Below are 7,474 nucleotides of genomic sequence, written 5' to 3' on the forward strand. Positions count from 1 at the left end.
TTGGCCGTCGCCGTGGTTGGCCACTGGCCGAGGAAAAAGGAAAAAGAAAAGGAAAGAAAAGAAAAAAAATTAAAAATTCTATTTTAAAAAATATATATCTTTGTAAGAATGAATGTTTCATTAACTAAAGACCCGAGCTTGAGCGTCGAGGCTTGGCCTTTGTGAACCCTTGCCTGAGTGCCGAGGATCAAAGCTCGAGCATTGGGGACCCAAGCACGACATTTATGGACCCAAGCTCGGGTGTCGAGACACCGGCCACAAGCATCAAGGCTTCAGCCCTAGCCTCGATGGACCTCAACGTGGGCGCTGGGGCCCCAGGCTCGGCCTTGATGGACCCAGGCCTGGGTGCCGGAGACCTGTCTGGAACGTTGGGGACCCAAGAACCATCGTTGGGGTTTTCATGCCCAAGCGTAGAGTTTCGGGTCCAAGCGTTGATAACTAGCCATATTAAACAAATAAATGTTCATAAGCAACACACATGAGAATTGATAATCCAAAATTAATTGGTAACTTAATTAGAGAATAATTGGTAAGTGACTCAAATAAAGTTTGGTAATTGATTATAATAGTGGATAAGCTTAACCCATTTGCAAAGAAACTAATAAAATTTTGTAAAAGATAAGAGAAACTTTTTTGGATAGAGATAAGGAAAGTTGTTAATTTAAAAAAATCAAATAAAAGTCGGTAGCTAACTCAAATAAGAGTTGGTAACACAAAATTAGTTCGTAACTAAACTTAATTGAAGATAAGTTGATATTCACTTTGATTAAGGTTGATAATTTCTAGAAAATTTTTATATATGTAACGGCTGGATAGCGAGGCAAACAAAAGTTGGCAACAACGTTTGTAGGCAATTTGAATGAAACATAGTAAACCACAACTAATTAGTAATTTAGCGAGAAAAAAGTTGGTGAGTGACACGAGTGAAGATTGATAAATTTATTTAAGAGTTGAAAATTTTAAGCATTTTGTGAGGAAGACAAGCAAAAGTTGGTGAATGATAGCAAATATTGATAAATTAAAATAAAAACAAACAAATGTTGAGAGCTAATAACCCAAAAAGAGTTGGTAATTAAATTGAAAAAAAAAAGTAGGTAATTTATTCACATAAAGATTGGTAAATTCATATAAGAGTTGGTAAATTTAAAGTGTTGAAATAAAAGACAAACCAAAGTTGGTAAAAGTTTTGAAGAATGAGTAATTTTTGGTAAGCAAGGACGAAGTTACCAAACGGTATTTTTTGGATTGAAATTATTAAAAAAATCCAAAAAAGGTACTCTCACAGTCTCAGATTGGTACCCCAGAACATATTTGCCACAAACCAATTCTTATCTCACAAAAGAACCCAAAAGCACTATCTCGATTCAAATCTATCATCCGCCAACATTCCGTTCAATATCATGTTAAAATGCTTACATATTAACACACGTGGTAGATGTCTGCAAAAAGGAATCTAACGTAGAGAGTGACAAATCCGTTATGAAATATCTATGTGTTAACACTAACATGTATGCAATTGAATTGGATAGTATATTTAGGTCAGGATACTAGTTTATGATTTTTTGTGAGACAAAAGTTAGTTTTTAGTAAATGTATCATAGGGTATCAGCTTAGGATTTTTTGTGAAACAAAAATTAGTTTGGAATAAATGTGTCATGGAATATAGGTTTGGGCTTTCCTGTGAGATCAAACTTAGTTACAACAAATGTGTCACTGGACTATCAGTTTGAGTACAAACTTTTTTTTAATCATTAGAATTTTTGACATTTACCAACTTATTACATAAATTTATCGGTACGAAAAAAGTTTCATTTTTTAAAATGGAATAGTAGAATCATCCTAATTCCAATGCATATACTTTGCAAAGTGATGGATAAAATATGATGTCTCAAAAATATAATATGCTAGAAATAGTTAACAAGTAACAACATAGATTCACAAAGTGGCTTCACATACCAAAGTTTTGATTGGTAAATATTTTGCAAACCCATTTCATAAATATTTTTTTTCTACTTTTAAATTAATACCAGGTTGATATTTTTATATATTTCCACTTGGCTATTTGAGATCAGCTTAAGAGCATGATGTGTTTGGATGGCAATAGAGAGAGGAAAAGGATACTATAAGTATCATAAGTTTCGTAAGGCACCCATTTTAGTGTCAAAACTTTTTGTCAAATCACTTCAGTATCACTTAAAAAAAGATAACTTAAGTGCCTATTCCGATTTGAGATGCCGAAAATCCAATGCGATAATATTTTGACATTATTTCCGACTGACGTAGCCAAATCCAATTAAAAAAACCCTAAAGCGACGTCGCTACCATAAAAAGCCCCAAATTTAGCAGAATTGTGGACAAACCGGCTCAATTTTGCCCTCTTCTTCGAACCCTAAATCATACCAACGGTTTTGGGGCAAAATTAAGAGCCAAATTTTACAATGGAGAGGAGAAAAAAGCAGAAGCGGATCAAGTTTGTGTCAATAAAGCTAATGAAAATGAGCCACTTAGAAAGTTCAGCAGCCAAAGATGGAGGTCGGAGTGAAAAAATGGAGGGGATGAGCTTGGTTGATGGAGGAAGAATCCGGGAATAATTTAGATAGATGAAGATGAAGATGAAGATGAAGATGAGGATGAAGGAGCTGAGATTCTGAAGATGGTTCGATGGTGAAGATGTCCGGAAGATGAGTTCAGGAAATGGAAAGGAAATCTCTAAAAACAGATGTTTGCTCCCTTCATGGTCGAATGAAGAACCTGCATCAAGAAGACGAAAATCCAAATCCTTCCCCAAATTGCAGATGGCTCCATTCTCTGATTTTGTACGAATCGTTGAGAAGGAGGAGGAAGGGTGAGAAAGCTAAATGTGAAGGGTGCGGCGTGAGCCACCTCACCGTCCACGTTGGATTTATTTTTCTGATAAAAAAATCACACACGGATTAACCTTTTATTAAAAAATCCATGTAGCTCTTTTTGTCAGAATTTATCACCAAAAGTATTTAAGTGATCGTTTTTTTCTCAGATATGACAGTAAAATAATTCGACGAAAAATTTTGACAGTAAAGTGAACGCCATATAAAAGTTATGACATTTTTAATATAATTTTACCTAATTAATAAAAGGTACAGAATCTTCCGTCTATATGACAAGTCTTTCTCATGTGACATGCATGACCGACCATAAACCGCAATGTGGAGTGAAAGCAAAACAAAAGACGGTGCTGATAAGGAAATAGACTTTGGAACAGATATCAAGGAGATCGAAATATCCAAAGGGACAAGCAATTAAAGCATGAACTAGGTTGCTGAACTCAACAAACCATTACCTTCCTCAGTTGAATCCAAATTGCATACCAAACCGCTAATTATGACATCATAAACCACACAAAAGATACGACATGACGCGTAATCGACGGCCCATGTAATTATAGAAAAGAGCGAATAATGATCCCAACATTCCTGATTAGCCATTTCATCAACAGCTCTCCATCTAAATTTCAGCCGAATTGTCAACGTAAGATCCGCTACGGCGTGCGTTTGTTCGGTGCGATTGAGTTTTGATCGTGGTTTTAGAGTTTGTTTTTTGCAGCAACCTTTGATTTTACAGGTCGAGACATTTAGCCACCCAAACAAGTCATTGTAAGTTGATTTCGTTGATTGCTCAAATCTTAATTAAATGTCGCAATTAGCAAAGAACCCTTTAATTCCATATTAATCATGTGCGGTACTGGCGAGTGTGCCCAAAAAAAAAACACATGCGCGCGCACACATTCTACATAACCTAAGTTTGATGTAGCTAGCAAGGATCATCTAGAGGGGAGTGAATAGGTGCTCTTAAACAATTTTTATCAATTTACGCGGAAATGAATGATCACAGTTGAGTCTGAATAAAATTCAGATTCAAAACAGTTTATATAGACAGTGCTCTTGACGTGCAGTGAGTAAAGCAAGAGATGAGGGATAGAACAACTGCACACAAGTTTATAGTGGTTCGGCTTATAGCAAGCCTATGTCCACTCTCCCACGCTGACAGCCTACCGGCTGGATTTCATTATGTAATCAAGAGGAATTACAACTTCTGAGTGTTAGCACTCTTGTGTATGATAGGACTCTCTATCTCACACAATCACTCTTACAAAGTGTTCCTCAAGATCTTAATGTTTGGCTAAGAAAGACAAGAGAAATGATCGGAGTATGCTCAGACTTTGGACTTGATGATTCTTGATTCTGTACTTCCTTTTGCTGCTCGTTAATCTCCTTAAATACTGCTCTACTTCTAAACTAGCCGTTGGACAACTTTCAGAGGATCATCTTCCAATCTTCACCTTGGACAGATTTGTATAAAAAGGATTGAGTAGCCGTTGGATGACAGATTCTGAATCCCGCTGATTCTGGTCGCCCATACAATCAGAATTTTGGTTTCCATAAGTAGAGCTTTATCCGTTGTAATGCATACTTGTCGTAATCTTTGATTGTCAATTAATTTGATTGAGATCAAAGCTTTCCTTCTGTGAAATCCATAACAGATCACTAGTTGTTTTGTTTCATTCTGAATTCTGCGTCTGAAGAAATTCTGCGTCTGCATCTGAAGAACTTCTGCGTCTGCGTCTGAAGAACTTCTGCGTCTGCTTCTGAATAATTTCTTCGTCTGAATCTTCAGAACTAAGATTATGTGGGTCTTCAATAAGGTATTTGCCAGCTTGTAAAGTCTGAATAACTTTCTTCTGAACTTCCAGAATATACATACCTGGAATAAATTAGTTAAGAATAAGTATCAGATTTACAATAACATGGAAGGTTTTGTCAACTTCAAAATCAATAAGAGTTTTCTTCAACAATCTCCCCCTTTTTGATGGTGACAAAACTTTCCAGCAGATTGAATTATTTTGGAATTGATTTGAAAGTAAATAAACATATTAAGCTTATGAAACACAGATTGAAAAAGCAAACTCTGTTGATATCTGTGTCTTTCTTCCTTCATATATAACCTGCAAATCTGCATATAATTTCTCCCCCTTTTTGTCATCAGCAAAAATAATGATAGATAGAATAGATCATTGATAGTAAGCAATCAAACAGTCTAATAAGAATTGTTAGAAATATTACAGACCAATGGAAAAAGAGATGGTTTTGAGAGAAATGTTAAAAAACAGGCTATTTCTTGGAAGGGGTACGAATGAGTTGAAAATTATCCAATATAGAGATAGCCTCTTCAATCTTCAAACTGCATTTTCCTATAGCCTTATCCATGTTGGATGAGCACATAGCAATGGTTTCCTCAAGTTCTGCTTTATCTGCTGCTGCCTGAAGTCGTTGAGTCTTGTTGTTTTCCTCAACAATTCTCTGTAGATTCTTCATATCTTGTTCTAGAGCAGCTTGCTTTTCTTTAATCTCGAGCAGAATAGAGAGGATGTTCTGATTTTCAGATGGCTGACCTTGGACATTAGCTTCCTCAGACTGATTGTACCCTGTGGCTGATTCTGGTGGAATCTCCCCCTGAACAGGTGCTTGATCTTCAGAAGCATGTTCTTCAGGAACTGGTTCTGAAACCTTTGAAGTTGGTTCAGAAACATGTTCTGGGCCTCCTGTTTCAAAGTGCTCTGCTTCTGCTTCATCATTTTCATCATGTAGAAGAATTCTTCGTTTCTTGCTGTACACTTTGATGGGGGTAGGAGAATCAGGCTGCTTGCTGGCTGAACTGGTTCTTTTCCTTTGCTCCTTTTCTTTCTCAATTTTCTTTCCAACAGATTTTGCCTCCGACTGTTGAGCCTCTTTTCCTCGTACTCTTTCTTTTACATCATCAAACTGCTTCATTTTGGAAAGCATTCTTTCTCCAACAAACATACAAGGTATAATGGTTTCGCGCAACTCATCAGGAATAGATATCCTTAAAAACATGAAGATTCTAGTGATAAGTGCACCATATGGAAGTTGACCCTTGTCCTTCTGTAATGCTCTGTACATATGGAATATGATGATATGAGGGAGAGAGAAGGATTGACCTTTTAAGATAGCCCAAATGAGCTTGATTTCTGATTTTGATAGGTCAGTTTTTGAGGCAGCTTTGGACTTCAAACAGTTGATTATGATCTTATGCAAGATCACAGATCGTCTGGACAAGTCTGAGTAGGAAAGATGTCGCTTTGATCCGTGAGCAAAGTTTGGATTTTCAGAAGCCACCTGTGAAGCTTTTTCAAGATTCACTGCCAATGGAGTAAAATTGGAGTGTGTGGCTCCAATTATCCTTGCCAACTCATGCGCTTTTAAGTCAATCTTCTTGTCACCAACAGTGAACTGAATCCAATTGGGTGACAGAATTGAAAGATCGGAATAGAAGTAGGCAGTTAATTCAGCATAAACATTGGCAGATTGAAGACAAAATTGATAAATCCCTAATTTCTCAAACATGTGCTTTACTGAAATGCCAGCTTTTTTTAGGTAGTCAAAATCCACAGTCCTATTGTTCATGACCCCTCGAGCAAGTAACAACTTATAACAGACATTATGCTCAGTACTTCTGAATAATCCTCCTGTACCTGGCACACCAGATGCTATTCCCACCTTCATTTCAAAAATATCAAAAAATCGAGCGTCATCATCAGGAACAACAAATTTTGAGGCACTTGTGGACTTAGGGCTTATAGGAACAGATTTCTTTTCAGAAGGAGTGGATGATACTCCGACTTTCTCCTTGCCCTTTCTGGAAGAATGCTCTTTTGGGGTAGAGCTGGCTGGAACTTGGTCAGATTTAGTGCAAAAAAGAGAATAATTTTGCACAAGATGTGCTTCAGAGCGAAAACCATTGTCTTTCAGACATTCATGAAGGATCGACGCAGAAGCATTATTCCTTTTCAACCTTTGATAAACTTCCCACACAAGTTTGATGCTTCGGAAGCGAAAATCAGTTTTACCGGACGATTTGGGTGGCGACGATTGCTGAGGTGGTGTCGCTTCAGAAGGGTCTTCATGATGGTCGGATTCTGAGTCTGAAATATCCATATACTCTGCCGGTGATGAAGACTTGGAATCTTGGTTGAGAATACGTGAAGATCTTCGACGGGCCACCATCTTGAACGGCATTTTGATCACTTTTGGAGTGAAAAGATTAGATTTTTGGAGAAAGAAGAGAAGAAGACGATTCTGAGTATCGAGAGGTTTTGGAGAGAAAGAGTTCGTACGATAGGGTTTTGAAAAGAAAAGGACGGGTTTATAAAGGAGGAGGACAGGTTTTGGAAGGAAAAACTTATTTTTAGAAAATATAAAAAGTAAACCTGAATATGTAGGAAGGAAATATACTTTTTGAAGCACAAACACGCATGATAATATACTAAGCACAATTAATCAGATAAATTAGAATACGTACCTGATTTGCTTCCTAAAGTAACGATTATGAAAATATCCTGCCAAAAATATCAAAAATATAAGGACGTACCTTTCTTTGTGAGTCTGAAAAGATTATTCAGACGAAGAACATTTGAGTC

This window comes from Syzygium oleosum, unplaced genomic scaffold (assembly GCF_021117445.2).
Source record: "Syzygium oleosum isolate NSW1041296 unplaced genomic scaffold, Sole_v2.1 Sole_v2.10, whole genome shotgun sequence".
NCBI classification, from domain to species: Eukaryota; Viridiplantae; Streptophyta; class Magnoliopsida; order Myrtales; family Myrtaceae; genus Syzygium; species Syzygium oleosum.